Below are 17,318 nucleotides of genomic sequence, written 5' to 3' on the forward strand. Positions count from 1 at the left end.
CCTGCGCTCTAGAGCCCATGAGCCACAATTACTGAGCCTGCGTGCCACAACTACTGAGGCTGCGTGCCACAACTACTGAAGCCTGAGCACCTAGAGCCCATGCTCCGCAGCAAGAGAAGCCACCACAATGAGAAGCCCACACACCGCAACGAAGAGTAACCCCCGCTCGCTGCAACTAGAGAAAGCCGGCATGCAGCAACGAAGACCAAAACACAGCCAAAAATAAATAAATTTAAAAAAGAAAAAAGTAGTCAAAACAGTTTTACATAAGTTTTTTGAGACAAGGCTGTACACTAGATGATGTATTACTGACAGCTTACACGATCTGGTGAGTAGTGGGTCATGGGTCATTTTGGCCCCTTACAAGATGAAGAAGGAATGCAGGACTTCCCTGGCGGTCCGGTGATTAAGACTCTGCCCTTCCACTGCATGGGGCACGGGTTCCATCCCTGGTCGGGAACTAAGATCCCGCATGCTGAGTGGTGCGCTGCTCCCCCCCTCCCAAAAAAGCGTATGTTATCTTTAAGGGGTTGTCTTGGTGGTGCTAGAAAATATTGCTCATTATGGTTGAGCAGTTATTTTTGCCGATGGGGAGGTTTGGTTGCTGCTTAATGCAGATACACAATGCACAGTAGAGGGGAGAGAGGAGGCCAAAGGACAGAGAATTTGTTTAAATTTTTCTTGTCTTGCCATAAAATATGAATTTTATTTCACACTCTAATGACTATACTATTTTATCTTAAGTGGGTATATTACAGTTTTGTATCAGGAAACATTTGAGTTGTCTCCAGTTTTTCACTTGTTTTCTCTTTTAGAAGTGGAACAGAATTTTAATAGCAGTTTTTCCAGTTTTATTGAGAAATAATACATTAGACATACATCACTGTATAAGTCTAAGGTGTACAGCGTGATGGTGTGATTTCCATATGTTATGAACACTTATTCACTCTTTAAACAGCTGGTCGTGACCACTTCGTATCTTACGTGTGAGTGTCTCTGTGGAGTAGATCCCTGGAGGTGGATCGCTGTGTCGAAGGGAACAACTTCATGAGTAGTGCCGCGCTGCTCCCTGCCCCCACCAGGTTCTAACGAGTCATCTCCTAGCAACATGGGAGTTAGTGACCAGATTTGTGAGCCAGAGGTTACAGGAGGGTCTGCTTATACCAATGGCAACACTTACTGGTCTGGGTGGGAGGTTCTGGCTTAGGCCTGCCCAGCCCCTGAACGTGAGGTCCCTCGTAAGACATCAGAGGCTGCCGGTTCTCACCCCCGGTTGGGACTGTGGGAGGGGTTATTAAGGTTGATGCTGCTGCCGATCACATCACCTTGTGCACATTAGAATCACCAGGGGTTTCTCAGGCCTTACTCCAGACCGGAATCTCGGGGGTGTCACCAGGCATCAGTAACTTTTTTTTTTTTTTTTTTTTTTAAAGGATTTTCTTATTTATTTATTTATTTATTTATTTATTTATTTTTGGCTGTGTTGGGTCTTCGGTTCGTGCGAGGGCTTTCTCCAGTTGCGGCAAGCGGGGGCCACTCTTCATCGCGGTGCGGGGACCGCTCTTCATCGCGGTGCGCGGGCCTTTCTCTATCGCGGCCCCTCCCGTCGCGGGGCACAGGCTCCAGACGCGCAGGCTCAGCAATTGTGGCTCACGGGCCCAGCTGCTCCGTGGCATGTGGGATCTTCCCAGACCAGGGCTCGAACCCGTGTCCCCTGCATTAGCAGGCAGATTCTCAACCACTGCGCCACCAGGGAAGCCCATCAGTAACTTTTAAGCTCCCCAGGTGATTCTGGTGTGCACTCAGGGCTGAGAACCTGTCTTAGGAATCTCACCTAAATGCAGATTCTGATTCAGTGTGTGTGGGTGACAGGAGATTCCTCCGCCTCTCCTGTAAGCTCCCAGGAGATGCAGGTGCTGATGCTGCCTTAAGGCACAAGACCATTATCAGGAGTAAGTTTAATTTGCATTCAGCAGTTCTCACCCATCAGAGAAGGCCTAAAGGCGAGGTGAATTTAACAAATCAACAAGCTTCCTGCGAAATTCTTTGAGGGCCTTAATGGTTTGAGGAAGGCCCTGTAGGAAAGCATAGTTAGAACCTGGGGTGCAATAAGGTGGCCAAGGGTGTTGTCGAGTCTGGAATCCTGGGCAAGCAGCTGGGGCTTTTAATTGGTCAGCAGTGGGATCCCTGAGGGGAGGGAGTGAAGTGGGGAAGTAGGATGATCCCAGATGAGTTAGGAAAGCCCACCAGCTGCACAGCTGCTCACCCAGTGTATGCTTACTGTTTTTTTAAAAAAAATTTATTTATTTTACTTATTTATTTTTGGCTGTGTTGGGTCTTCGTGGCTGCACGCGGGCTTTCTCTAGTTGCGGCGAGTGGGGGCTACTCTTCCTTGTGGTGCGCGGGCTTCTCATTGCAGTGGCTTCTCTTGTTGCGGAGCACGGGCTCTAGGCGTGCGGGCTTCCGTAGTTGTGGCATGCGGGCTCAGTAATTGTGGCTCGTGGGCTCTAGAGCACAGACTCAGTAGTTGTGGCGCACGGGCTTAGTTGTTCCGTGGCACGTGGGATCTTCCCGGACCAGGGCTCCAACCCGTGTCCCCTGCATTGGCAGGCGGATTCTTAACCACTGCGCCACCAGGGAAGCCCGTGCTTACTGGTTTGCCAGCCATGTTTGGGGCTGTGGGTGTGTGGACAGCGAACAAGGCAGGTAGGCCCTCACTCATCCGAGTCCCCCCGGGGCTGAAGCAGGGGAGCCTGGGTGGTGGGGAGGCAGGGAGGAGGTAGAGGCTTTGGAACTGGACCTGGCGTGGAATGTCAGAGCTACTGCCACATCTTAGAGCCTCACTCCTCATTTGAGGAGGTGGCATAATACCCGCCCTTCAGGAGAGGTCTGAGGACTAAGATGGTGTAGGCACAGCACCGGGCAGAGCTCTAGATCCGTGAATGAGACGCTCACCTCTGTGGTACAGATGCTACCTATGGCATATGATCATTAGCAGGAGGCCCCAGCACACAAATTCAGGTGGGGGGAGGACCTCTGGAAGGGTGACAGCCAGAGCAGGGGAGAGGGGACTGGCTGGGCCCTGAAGGAGAAGAGTGGCCCAAAGTAGAGGACCCACAGTGAGAACGGGATGCCCGGATACAAGCCCTGGGTTAGAGTCATCCAAAGAAAGATAATCCAGGAGCTATTTTGTATATACACACAAACCCTGTGTTAATTTGCTAGGGCTGCCATAACAAAGCACCACAGACTGGGTGTCTTTAATGACACAAGTTTATTTTCTCACAATTGTGGAGGCTAGAATTCTGAGATCAAGGTGACTGCAGAGTTGGTTTCTTCTGAGACCTCTCACATGATCTGTGTGTCTGTGTCCTAACCTCTTATAAGGACACCAGTCATATTGGATTAGGGCCCACCCTAATGACCTCATTTTAGCTTCATAATCAATTTGAAGACCTGATCTCCAAATGCAGTCACATCCTGAGGTTCTGGGGGTTAGTACTTCACCGTAAGAGTGTGGGAGGGTGACATAATTCAGCCCATAACAAACTCCAACGATGACTTGTTCTTTGGATTCCGACCATCTCGGACACCTCATCTAAATGAACCTTTGCACACATAAGAAAACCGAGGTTGGGACAAGATGTCTGATTTACCCAGGATAATACATGAGGAGGAATTACAAAGGTGAAATTACAGTGTGTTTCAGGCACTAGGAATTTAAAGATCCCAGCTTTCTCCTGACAGGAAGGGGACACACCACGTGGGAACCACTTGTAGGTTTAGATCTGTTTCTCAACACTGGCTGCCTGTCAGGGTCATCTGGAGCGCTTAAAAATTAATATCAATGTCCAGGCCTCACCTCAAATAAATTCCATCAGAATCTCAGGATATTAAATGCTCCCTAGGGAAGTCTGGTGTGCAGCCTTTGCAAAGTGGGTATTGAATGTGGACGCACGAGTAGATATTGACTGTAAAGCAGGGTGTCATTCACTAAACCTGCCATTCCATGCACTGGGCTTGCACTAGGGTCCACTGGTGAAAGAGACAGACATGGTCCTTGACCTCATGGGGCTTTCTAGTCAGTATGTTACCGAGTCCAAGCTCGTGCTGCTCGCTGTACAACAGGCCAATAAATGGGGAGAGGAATTGATGGGGCAAGGAAGAGCGACTTTATTTGGAAAGCCAGCAGACAGAGAAGATTGTGGACTAGTGTCCCAAAGAAGCATCTCACCACACCCGCTTCCCTTTCAGTATAAAAGAAGCTAGAGTTCAGGCTGCTTTTATACTAGAAAGGGAGGGGGCGTGGCTGGTTGCTGCAGACTTCTTGGTGTCGGAATCCTTTGTTCTTGCAACTGTCCACCTAGGTCAGGTCACGATGTTCCTGTAAACCTCTAACAAGAAAAACGTTATTCTCCGTTCTGCAACTTTTTATCTCTATGTGAATGAAAGCGTTATATACTTTCAAAGGTCAGAGCCTTGACAGTGAGCTATCCTGTCTATCTCAGGATATAGGCAACATTCTTCACTTGTAGCAAAAGCAATAGAATGCATAGTTTAAAGAAACATCCAGCATGGGGTCAGATTTGTTCTTCCCTATTATGAGTACATTTATTTGAAAAATATTATGTACCACGTGGCTAGCCCCAGAGGAGAGGCAGTGGTTCCAAGAAATAGCATTGAACAGTAAGTATGTGCTAGGTGCTATTCCAAATGTGTTAGGTTTCATCACAGGTACTAATATCCCCATTATTTTACGGACAAGGAAACCAAGGCTTAGAGAGACAAACTTGTCTTAGGTCATTGGAATAGTAAGCGGTGGAGCCCTGGAGCCCTGGGTGGGCTGGACCAGGCTTCTGCAGGGAGGCAAGAGGTAGTACAGGTGCTCCAGCAGCTGGGGGCACAGGGGACAGCTCCTCCACTTGGCTCAGGAGCATGGCTGAGGGGCCCCGGGTGTGTGTAAAAGCATTTCAATTTGTTTCTAACTTGGGGGATGGATTCTGAAAAATACAAGCAGGAGCCGTTCAAATGAATGATAGATACGCAAAAGAAGCTTAGTCCTTTTAGGAAAAACTCTTTAAAATCTACTTCAGGACTTACTCTACTGTTCCCTGCATGTATAATAGCTTAGAGGAGTTTATTAGCTCCCCAGCCTTTATTTTGATTACCTTGGAAATGAGATTTCTCCCTCGATGCATTGGTCCAGTCCCTCAAATCGTTAATGAAATATCTGAGCTAGTACAGTTCTTATAATTTGTATCACAATACTTAAGTGCAGAGCAGATGGTAGCTAAAGATAAATGGGAGTAAGGCAGAACCTGGCTCAAAGCATCCTGTTCCACTGGACTGTTTATGACTCTGGCTCCTGCACACATGGGCCGTGGAGGGCCTGGGTTCCTTCTGATCTTGGTGGCCTTCCCCCCAGGCCATTCGGGTGCATATTCCTCTCTGAGATAGAAAGTGGAGGACGCTACTAAGTTCTGCCAGTCCTCAATTTCTTCTGCCTTCCTTTTTATCACAAAGCACTTAAATTTAGTGGTTCCCGAGGGCCGAGCCATGTACTTATTAACAATCTAGAAGTAATTACTCCTGGGAGCAATTTAAAAATACACACGCAAAGAGCACACAAAGCTGCAGGACCTCACATGGTGACCTAGGAGCTCAAACCTGGGTGAGGGTCTGCCTCTGCTCCAGGAATTCTAGAATCATGGAGGGGACGGCCACTGCCCATCATTTCATGCTAGAACAGAGACCTGGGAGACTTGGAGAGGAGAAGGGACTTGCTACAGTGCACACAGCAGTGGTAGCAGAGCTGGGCCTGAACCTGGTGACAGCCTCCTGGTTTCTCTAACTGTGGGATGGAGGTGGGGTGGTAGACATGCTGCCAGAGCTTCCGTTTTGCACTTCCCTCTGAGGAGCTGTGTGATCTTGGGCAAGTCACTGCCTGTCTGTCCTTTATGAAATGAGGGGGTCAAATTAAGACAATATTTCTTAAAGAGTGGTCCTGGCGGAGTTGGTGTCTGAAGGTGGGCCCTGGGACTCATCCGGCTGGCCTAAACCCCCAGCCATTGAGCACACGGTTCAGGTGGTCCCCCAGCACGCCTCCTGAACCCACAGTGGAGCCGGGGTTTGTGACCCCAGGAATTAGATTTCAAACAGGGACGGCCCAAGACAGCCACCGCGTTTTGTGCATTCCCTATATCCTCTAGTGACTTAGTTTCCCCCAAAGTCAGTTCCTCGGGCGCGGACAAGGGGCTTCAGGCTCTGGGTGGAGGAAAGGGCGGTCCCCTCGCCTCCAAGTTCGAGCCCCTCCAGGGCAACTCAGCATAACCAGGAGTAACTAGGAGTCGGGTTTGGCGGCGGCCGCTCGCAGGCGCAGGCCGCCTCGGGACGGCAGGGGGCGCTGTCCGCAAAGCTTTGGTTCCGGGGTCTGAACGGAGAGCGGGACGCCGCGCGTGCGCAGGGGCCGGGGGGCTCTGACGGCCGAGGCGGAGCGGGGCCTGCGCCCCGAGAGGCTGATGGTCCAGGGCCCCCGCGCCGCACAGCCGGGCGCGGGGGCTGACGGCGCAGGAGGTCCGGGGGCCGCGGCGGCGTCCCGAGCCTGGCAACCGCGCGCCGAATGCAGTGTACTTTTGCAAAAGTTGTTTCATTATTAAATGTGCTCCTGGTAGGAAAATCGGAAGTGTAGACACAGACCTCCCACGGCCACTCCCCGCAGAGACGGGCGCTGCTGCGTGGGGCCCCGGTTCAGCCCTCTGTCGCCTACACTGGGGTCTGTGAATCGCTTGCACCCTCTGAGAGCCCAGGCGCAGTCCGCTGCCCCCCTCTGGAGCCCTTTTCAGTTCACTGTGCAGGGCAGCGGGAGAAGCAACCACCACTCCGGGATGGTGAGTTTTTATTAAAGAGTCTCGTGGCCGACCTGACAAGTGATGGTCGCCTGTGAGTCCACCCGGCAGGGGGCAGGGGGCGCTCTGACCCCGTGGGAAGGGCCTCCCGGGACCTCCTGGAAGCTCTTTGGACGGCTGCCGTGGCCTCCGAGGGATTTGCAGCTTGAGGTCCTGCAAGGACAGGGGCTTTGGACTGGAGGGCGGGGAGGGGAGTGGAAGGAGGGGGAGAGGGGGGAGAGGAGGTGGCGTTAGTAGTAGTCGCCCCGGTGGTTGGGGGAGGGGAGTTGTGCAACGAGTGTGAGGATGTGGGGCCCGATGCTCACCTGGCTGTGGCTGGATGACACTGGCACCTGGGCACTGACATACTGACAGTCCTGCCCGCCGGCGAGGTCTGGCAGCCCTGGGTTGTGTGAGTGCCAGGGGCAAGGCCAGTGCCTGGGCCCAGAGCTGGACCCAACTGAAGTCTTCCTTGGCGAGAGGTGGGAGGTGGGAGGGAGTGGCCCACCTCAACTCCCCCTCCTTGCTCCTGCGTCTTTCCAGGCTAGTCGCCAGCTCTGTAACTCTGGTCCAGTTCTGCAACCTCTGCAGTCTCGTTGTCCTCATTTAGGAATTGGGAGCAGGGTGCTGGTGGGGCAGTGTTGGGTCCTTGGTCCTGCCTGTCTCCTCCTCTGCCCCCTGACCTTGTCCTCTGGGAGTTTGCAAACTCCAGAGGGTGCTGGCGTTACCTGAGACCTCATAAACGTCCAGGTGCCCAGGACTCTGCTCTGACAGGTGGTTGCTATAGGTCTGGGTGGCGCAAGGAACCCCCTTGGGAACACTTCTCCTGGGGTCTGGTTGTGGACCCCATCGGCCCCCAGCACTGGGAAGGGAGGTGCCAGGGTAGTGGGCTGTGGGCGGTACCCACCCCAGACTCATTAACCTGCAAGGCTCTGTGGAGAGTGAGGGATTTTAGTGGTTTCCGTGGGGAACATTGGGCAGGACCCTGAGTTGATGTTTCGCTTAGGAGGTGTCATTGTTCCCAGGAGGTGAGGACACCCCTGGACTTGGACAGCCCTGGGGGTCGGGTCCTAACCCTGAGTTCACTTGCTCAAGGCCTGGGGTGTGACCGGGGTTCACTTGCCTGGTGCCTGCCTCTTCCCACGGGGCTTAACTTGATGAGGGAATAGTGACAGCCACCATATCCTTCCTTCCCAGTTGAGGACCAGTTCATGCTTCAGTTCATTAATCCCCGTAGCAACCCTGCAAAGTTGGCAGTTCACAGGCCGAGTCCGAGGGACGCCAGACAGCTTGTAGAGTCTTCAGGTGGCAGGTGAGGCTTCACCCCCATGGAGCCTGGTGCCCAGACAGCCCCATCCGTGCCGTGGAAGTACCTGAAACTCCAGACCCCGCCCTCATGTCCGCAGTGGCCCTGAGTTCTCCAGCCTGAGAGACTGGGGCTGGTTTGGTAAGCGGAGCTCGGGGGGGTCTGGGTTCAGCCAGTTCTAGAGGCCAGGGCTGGGGGGTGGTAGCTCCCTCCCCTGGCTCCCATGCCCCTCCCTGTTGCTGCTGCTTGGGGCCCAGCCCGGCCCCACCCCGCCGCAGCCTGGCCCTCTCTGGAGGGGCTCTGCCAGCTTGCCCCTTACTATAACTAGGGCTCTCTGCTGAGGCGGGGAGGGACGGTGCCCCGTCTGGAGGGATGTGCGCCTCAGCGGAGCCTTCTTTGGGCTGCCTCAAGGAGGGGGGCTCTGCATCCCTGGGTTACAGAGGGGGGCGCGGGGAGCACTGGGTGGCAGGAGCTGTGCCCGGCCCCGCTGGTCAGAGCTCCGTCTCCCAGGCCTGGGCTGTTTGCGCTTCTCGCCTCCAGAGAGCGTGGAGTCGTGGCTCCTGACGCCCCTGCAGACAGCCAGCCCAAGGTCCGTGTGTGGCACCAGGAGTCCCCGGTGGGCAGCCGCTTTCCCAGAGGAAACCGCGGCCCCGCAGGAGGCCACATACTGCCCCGTGACGGCCTTGACGCTGGGAGCCAGGAGGCGGAGTCAAAATTGCATGGAGAGTGAACAGCTGAGGACCCAGTTTGGCCTGGTCAGGAGGATGGCCGGCCACAAAGGGACACTGTGAGGGATGCCGGGAGCAGAAGGGACCCATTCAGTTCTCCCAGAACGGGATTTGCCTGCTAATTAGGTGGGGAGGACCCTAGCAGTGGGTGGGCTGCAGGAAAGGGTGGGATGGGTGGGGGAGTGAGTGACCCCGTTGGGGAAGAGCCTGCTGGCTCTGATGAGCTAGAACTGAAAGTCCAAACCTGGCCCTGCACACCTGCTGCTCCAGAAGTGTGCAAGGCGCTCGTTAAGAAATGGTGACGTGCCAGCCCTGTCGCGACCGCCCTGACGAGACAAGAAAATCCTGCACTGGGTGGGGGGCTTACGCACCGCAGACCCCTGTCTGGTGCTTGTCGGGGATCAGGCCTTCGGCACGCTGCCCCTCAGCATCCTGCTGTCTGTGAGGTGGGAGCCCTTTCTGCTCTGGGATGGCTGGTGAGGCTCAGGGTCAAGAGGAATCCTGCAAGCAGCCTTGTTCCTTTACTCAGTGGGCTGTGCAAATATTTCCACGTTCTCCATGTGCTCTGTCGAGAGAGGTTGGGCAGCACCAGATTCTGTCATTTCATCTCATAGCAGAATGGTGCTGTATTATCCCCACTTCACAGATGAGAAAACTGAGGCTCCAGGAGCATAACGACTTGCCCAAGGTCACACTGTGCTGGGGCTGGGCCTTTCCCTATGATTCCGCCTTCTGGGGGTGGATGGAGCCTGGGCACGTGATGTTGATTTCAGGGTGCAGCCTGGTCGGGAGCCACAGTGCCAATAACCTCTTGGTTACCACTCCATGTGGCCTCACTGCACGTGGGACGCACTTCAGGGCCACCCAGGGCTCTGGATAGGGGAGGTAGGGGAGAATCCCCTGCAAGTGCTGATGGACAGCATGAAGACAGGCCCACGGAGGGTCCTGGGCTTCCTGGGAAAGGGGCCCACCTCTCTTGGGGGATGCCCATCCACGCACCCATGCCCACTTCTGTTGTCCCAGGTGGCAGTGGTGGCAGCCGAGAGTCATCTCTCGACCCTTCTGGAGATGCTGCTCTTCCTGTCACAGCACCAACCTGTTTGCTTAAAAATGGCCTGAATGACTCTTGGTGGGCCTCTGGTGGGTCATTCGGGGTCACCTGGCTTTGTGCCCACCCTCTATGCCAAAAGCACTCGTTCAGGGCTTGTTAGGAGTGCGGTTAATGGATGCCAAGGGCGGGACTGAGTGGGGTGTGAGCAGGGGCATGGTAGTCCCGCCAGAGGTAGAGTGTGAGTGGATCAAACAGGGCCGAGGAGTCCTGGGTGACTCCCTGCCATACACTCGGGTCCGTGGCATGGGTGGCTCAGTGGCCGGGTGTGGGGCAGCGATGGATGGACCGTGGATGGGGCTCCTGGCTCAGATAGCTGGGGCGGCCCTGGCAGCACTTGGTCTTTGGTGCTCCCTGACTGCACAGCTGCACCCCAAGCCTCAGCCCCTCCCTGCCGCGTTGCTGATGGGGTCAGCCAGGGAGTCTTGGGGACGTCCCTGCCATAGGCTTCTCATCCTCCTGGGCAGACCCCTGCCCAGAAGCCACGGGTGCAGTGAATTCCTGTGTGAATTATTCCTTGATGGGAGTGAAGGAGAGCTGCGATTTCCATTGTCCTCTCTCCAGGCTCAGAACAATGTGCTCAGACAGGAAAAAAATGGGAAAGCTTTGTTTAGCTAGCAGATTGTTCCCAGAGCATTTCACAATTTGGATTGAAAAACAGGTGGCTGTTTCTTAGGCCATCTCTTGAGGCCTGATAGGTTTTCCATTCCAGCTTGAAGCAGGAGAGGGAACTTGAGTGGGGGCTGGGAGGCCGGATGGAGCCTAGGAAAGCCCCCCAGGTGTCCGAGTCTCTGGGGAAGCTGACTTCTGCCTTTGTCCCCCTACCCTCTGCTCTGGTTTCTTTCTTTCTTTTTTTAAATATTTATTTATTTATTTTGGCTGTGCCGGGTCTTAGTTGTGGCACTCGGGATCTTTAGTTGCGGCATGCGGGCTTCTTAGTTGCGGCATGCGGGATCTAGTTCCCCGATCAGGGATCGAACCCGGGGCCTCCTGCATTGGGACCGTGGATTCTTACCCACTGGACCACCAGGGAAGTCCCTGTGCTCTGGTTTTGAATGAAGGCTCTGTGGGCGGATGGAATTGAAGATGAGAGAATCTGGAAGTAACTGTGACCTCCTTAACCCTAAGATCTTACTCTTGAAACTAGAGACTCCGGATTTCAGAGCTAGAAGACCCTAAAGAGCACCCGGCAGCTGGCACTTGCTCAAGACACACAACAGGTTAGCAGCAGGAGCTGAACTTGAACCCAGATCTTTGAACTTTCAACTTTCTGGAGTTGGGGATCAGAGCAAAGGGTCCTGGTTTGTGTCTGCTCCCTTTTACACCCAGACCCTCATGTGCTACTTGACATATTCCACTCAACATGATGAAATAGGAAAGAATTGAATTTGTTTTGTATTGCCAAGTAACAAATTACCACAAAATTAGCAGATTAAAACACATGCATTGATTATCTCACAACTTCTGTGGGTCTGGAGTCTGGGAGGGCTTAGCTGGGTCCTCTGCTCAGGGTGTCCCAGGCTGTAGATCAGGTGTCACCTGGGCTGTGTCCCTTTCAAGACCTGGGGGTGGGGGGCGGCCTCCTCCAAGAAAATGGGGTTGTTGGCAGAATTCAGCTCCTGCCGGTTTAGGACTGAGGTCTTGCTTTCTTGCCGACAGTGGGCCGGGGGCTGCTCTTGGCTCCTGGAGGCCTGCAGTACCTTGCCACGCAGCACCCACACAGCCCCTCACACAGTCTGGCGGCTCACTTCCTCAAGGCCAGAGGAGGGTCTCCCTCTCCAGTCTGCTAAGACGGCATCTCATACAACGTGATGTAATCAGGTGAATCAGCTGAGTGACTAGCCCGTACCTGTGGCTATTCTACTGACCAGAAGCAAATTACAGGTTCTGTCTGTACTCGGGGATTTAGACAAGGGTGTGACCCATGGGGGGTGTCCACCATAGAAGTGGAAGTCTGGACAAAGTAAACACACAAGAAGAAGCGAGAGTGAAGTTTTCAAGTGGTGCATCGACTCAAGGCATCCTCTCCCCACACCCCCCTCCTGCCAGCCCAAGCTTAAAATGTGAGCTGTGCTTTATCTGGCTGACATGGGTGCTGATATGGCCAGTGGCTTTGCTGAGATATAAAGCTGGATTTGATCTTACTGCTACGGGAGACTGTAAATAATGAAAAGGTTGATTTCCGCTCTGTCGGCCCCTCTTTTCGGCTCTGTGTTCCGAGTTGGCTTCCTTGGGCCAGGAGGCAGATGAACAGTTTCTTTGTATTTCCAGGGCCGCCCTAAAGACAGGCCCCCTCAGCCTTTCTTTGGGTCTACAGAGGGGGAGGCTTTGTGGGCACTGGGGAGGGAGGCCTCGTGTGCTTTGGGGGAAGGGCTGGGGTTTGGTTTCTGGGATTGACAGACACTGGTGCCCCGATGCCCCCCCACATGGGAGAGTGGCTGCGTGGATGTTGGCGGTGGGCAGGGGGCTGGATACCAGGAGCAGCAGCTATAGGCCCCGTGGCCAAGTTCACGGTCAGTGTAGCAAAGGTACAGGGGGGGTGAGTGGTCCACAGCGGACCAAGGACAGGGCCTCTCTGCTGTGGCCCTGGGTTCATGCACAGCTGAGTCTTTGGGGGGCAGAAGGAGGGCCCAGTGCTACTAATTTTGGGGGTCTGGTCAACCCTGGTGAGTGAGGTGTTGGAAAAAACCCCAGCCCTCCTGAGTTTGAATGCTGAGTGGCAATGTTTTACTGTCAAGTGGGGAGCAATCTAGCCCAGACACCAGGTGCTGGGGGCTGAGGTTTGGGAGAGGAAAAGTAAGGTAGGTTTTCCAAAGCCCAAACACCTTGAACTGTGTCTGTCCCTTATCAGGATCGCAGGGTCGCAGGGTGATGGCCAGCGATACCACGGGCTGGCTAGAGGGGGCTTGCTGCGTGCGTGAGGTGTGGGCTGGGATTACAGCGTCCAGCTAACTCAGCTGTTCATGGGACGTACCTGAGTCGGGACAGCGGCACTCAGCCAGGTCTGCCCTGGGCTGGGCAGGCTAGGGGGCCAGGTGTGGGTTTGTCATGGGCCTCAGCTAGGTTTAATTTTATGTAGAAAAATTGTCAAATGGGATGTTTCTCGAATCTGAGTGTCATGGAGCAAAGCCATGCTTGTTAACATAAATCATATTCTCGCAGGTAGCTGCTTTATAAGGTCAGCAGAGTGGGTCCCTGTACCTTGGTGGGCCTATGTGGTTAGAGGGGCACAGGGTTTTATTACATCTGTTTTACAGATGAGAAAGCTGAGATTCTGAAAAGATATTCTGTGAAGTGCCCAGCATCAACTCCAGAAGATTCCAGTGGCAGCTGGGGGAGTGTCCCCTCACCCCCACCCCACAGCTCTTCTGTGAACCCAGTGGTCCTCTGTCTTTGGAGGCTTCTCGAGACACATGGGAGGAGCCTTTACGGCACCCGTACCCAGTCTGGGTGGGTCCACCGCATGCATCTTCGTAACAGACTTCCAGGTGCCTCTGATGCCGCAGCTGGGTTGAGATCCCTTGGAACAAAGTTTCGATGATCAGACCCAGAAGTTTTGGTCAGTGATGAGATGCAGAGAAGCATCGTCCACCCACTGAATAATGAATGATTTCATGCCCGACAGCTGCTGACACATTTCTTTTCCTGGGACTGAATCAGACCATGCGGTTGTGATTATGTGTTCTGTTGCTGACCCACTGCCAGCACTGGGAGTTTAGAATCCATAATTCGGCAGACTTTACTGAGTACCCACTGTGAGCGAGGCAGGGGATGCTGAGCCGGGTACCACAGAAAGCACCCCCCAGAGGCCAGGACGCTCCCCTTAGCTTTGCACCGTTTATCTGTCCTGCTTAGAGGTGCCCAGCAGGGGTAGACGGCGGATTAGGCTTCTGGTTCTTTGAAGGACACAGAGAGAGTGACAGGCTTGGGTGTTGCTGGGAGGGTGGGGCGTGTGTTGCCGCCTGCAGTTGTGATCTCAGGTGGGGCTGATCTTCACCCTTGGGTGCCTGTCCTGCTCTGACACCGCTGACCGTGTGACCCGCAGTGTCTTCAGGTCTCTCTGGTCTGCATTCATCACAGCCCTAATCCCTAGTGAATGCAGTGCATCAATTAAACAGGATCCTCAGTAGAAAGAGCTTTGATTTCCCTGTGGGCTCTGAAGGGTGGCGTTATGGGTGTCGCTGCCTTTCTGATAGTGCTTGGGAAAGCAGTTCCCGCCCTCCACCGCGAGAGGTGTCTCTTGTTTCTAGTGATTTATGGTGCTTACAACATTGATGTTCACAAGCAAAGGCATGTTTATCCAGGCTCGGAAATCTGCTCCCCTGAGCATGTACACGTGTGAAGGAAAAACAGAAGAATCAGACTCTGGAAGGTTTTTAGAGGAAGGGGAGAGGCTGGATCCCTTGATTTCCTCTGCACACCTGCCGCTGCCCCAGCCGGGCACCTTGAATCAATTTACAGACAACTGCCAAGAAAAGCTTGAGTTGGATTAGTTTAAGAAATTGATCAATGATTTCACTTTCAACCAGAGTTTGGAGGGTGCTTTTACAGTGCCACGAACAGTGCTAGGGGGTAGCGGGCAAGGACTACGAGAAGACAGATGGCATCTCATGGTCATGGGGAGGGAGAGACCAAAACAATAAAATGCACGCAAGTCAGGGGACTTCCCTGGCGGTCCAGTGCTTGGGACTCCGTGCTTCCAATGCAGGGGGCGCAGGTTCGATCCCTGGTCGGGGAACTAGGATCCCCCATGCTGCATGGTGTGGCCAAAAAAAAACCATGCAAGTCAGGATGGAAGAGGAGCTGGGGCATAGAGGAGCACAGAGGGAAGGAACATAGAGGAAGGAGCACAGCGGAAGGAGCGTAGAGGAGCTGGAAGTGTCAGGGGAGGAGCTCAGGCATCAGGGGAGGAGCTGCAGCGTCAGGGCAGGTGCCTGGAGGAGCTGTGATGTCAGGAGAGGAGCACGGAGGAGCTGGGGCATCAGAGGGAACTGGAGCAGCTGGGGCGCTGGGGCAGGTGCATGGAGAAGGTGGCATTTAAATGGGGCCCTGTAGCCTGGGCAGGAGTGTGCTTGGTGAAGGAAAGGGGGTCAGGCCCATAGGCTTGCTGGTGGGATGTGGGTGCTTCCTGTTGGCCACAGAGCAGGCAGAGCTGATTAAAGGGCACACCAGCTGACAACTGCCCAGGCCACGCATCTAGAGGGCCCAGCGGCGTCCCAGAAAACAAACCTAACTGGCAAAATGTAAACTTGGGTTTGGGAGTTAGAGAGAAGTGAGCAGCCTTTCAGCTGCCTCCAAGGCAGTGTCTGGGTTGGAAAGTCACATGCAAAGACGTCTCTATTTTGCACACAGTGTACTAAGTGTTGGTTCCTTCCCTGCACTCAACAAATAGACGTGAACACATATATCAAGAATACCAATCAGAAGATACTAAATCATCAGCCTTCCTGGGTACCTGCTGCTTCTCTGGCCCTTAGAGTGGAGCACGTGCCCTGAGCTATAGGAAACCAAGTTTGGTCCCCGACCGTCGGGTGCGCGTTCACACATGGCTCTGTATCCACGAAGTGAGGTGGTCCAGCACTGCTCTCCCAGGTGGTGATTTGGAATTGAAGGGACCGGGAGGGAAGCTGCATCAAACCAGAGATGCTTTTGACTGAGTATCTGGCTCCTTGGGAGGGCCCGTCGCTTTCTGCAAGGCTTTCTCATCAACTTGCTTTCCTCTGAGACAGTCTTTGTGTTGGGCTAGGACTCCTACCACCCTTGGAGTGGCCAGGGAGCTGATTACACACAGCCCCTGGGATGTTTGATACTTAAAGGGGGCGAGTCCCTCTCTTCTTGCGCCTTGGCAAATCTCGCCTGCGTTATCATACGGGTCTGCCGCCAGCTCCCTACCCTGTGATTTCTGCTGACAGTTGGCAAACTGTCGAGGAGACCAGAGATGGATGACTAAGCCTGGTTAGTTTCATGCTTCAGTTATGCCCTCGGTGTCTGAAAGGCTAAGCGGCCTTGCTTGGCCATGGAATGTTTCTTCGATGCCAGGCAGGCGGCGTGCATGCGTGTGGCTCAGCTCTGCCCCGAGCTCTCCCTGGCGGTTTCACCTGTTAAGTAAGTGGATCTCCTCTGAGTGGACGAGGGAGGGAAAACCTGACTATGTTGTATTTGTTCTTTTTTATTATAAAGGTCGTATATGCTCATTGAAAAACAATATAGGAAAAAAGAAAAAACACCCCAGGAGGGCGGAAGAATCATCCATACTCCCACCTCTCAGAGCTCCTGATGATGTGTTAGCACCTTTCCTTATAGGTTTTCTGTCTATACACCCACATAACTCTTCTTTCCAAAATTGCAACACCGTAGGTAACACAGCATCTGGGAAGGCAGAAGTTCATTTGCTGTGTTTACCTGAAGAGTCCCATCCGTGGTCTCCCTTAGTTATGCAGATGTAGGGCAGGCTGGCACCCAGCTGGGGCATGAATCTTGAGCCTCCCGGAGAGGAGGCATATAGGGAGACAGGGACCTCTGGGAGGAGGCTGGACACCAAGTCCCCAATCCCAGATGCCCAAGTTGGGGAGAACTGTTGGGGGGCTCAATGTAGCCCTAATATGGTTCTAGGCTTGGGGTAGGTTCATTATGTCTCTAAAGAAAACCTATCTTGAGGAAAGGGGGTATCTAGCCTGGAGAGCTAGCCTCCACCCTGGGGCAGAGTGTCCCTGTGGCCCACTTCTGGTCACCCTTGTCCATTAGGGCAGTGCCACAGTGTCCCAGGTGACCTGAGGTCTCTGAGGGTAGCGGACATCTGTGTGGGGTGGATGCGTTAGCTGGAATGGCCTTCCCTACATCATTCCAGGTTCGTGGAACTAAAGCTGCAAGCGATGCTTTGCATGAGATTTGGAAGGCGGACATGAAGTAGCAGCCGTATTCCTTTCCATTTGGGAGACTGGAGCGCAAGGCACCCTGGCCACTCACAAACATCATTGCTCACCTCTAGGCTCACCTGGCTGGCAGGGGCTGCCAGGTCTCCTCCTTCAGCCTCTGCGACTTCTGGGCCCGGGGCGTGTTTAGCTCTGTGATGAAGGGCACCAGAGTGCAGGACGCCCCCATCATCCAAGCTTGTTCTGGTCCATCCTGTGGGCTCTGCTCATTCTGTTTTCCTTGACCCTCCCCACCTCACGTCCACCTTCCCTTCCTGATGGCCGACTTCAGGCTGTGGCACCAGATGGAGAAGGGACAGCTTCCCAGAGACGGTTTAATCAGCTCCCACAGCTGGGCAACGACAAATCCCTATCATATAC

At 53.9% G+C, this 17,318-nt stretch overlaps 1 pseudogene; it reads left to right on the forward strand.

Annotated features, from left to right (window-relative positions):
- The first annotated feature begins 6,475 nt into the window (after positions 1–6,475).
- LOC103001539 (elongation factor 1-alpha 1-like) overlaps positions 6,476–17,318 on the forward strand; it is a 123,120-nt pseudogene continuing 112,277 nt past the window's right edge.

This window comes from Balaenoptera acutorostrata, chromosome 16 (assembly GCF_949987535.1).
Source record: "Balaenoptera acutorostrata chromosome 16, mBalAcu1.1, whole genome shotgun sequence".
In the NCBI taxonomy this organism is placed as follows: domain Eukaryota; kingdom Metazoa; phylum Chordata; class Mammalia; order Artiodactyla; family Balaenopteridae; genus Balaenoptera; species Balaenoptera acutorostrata.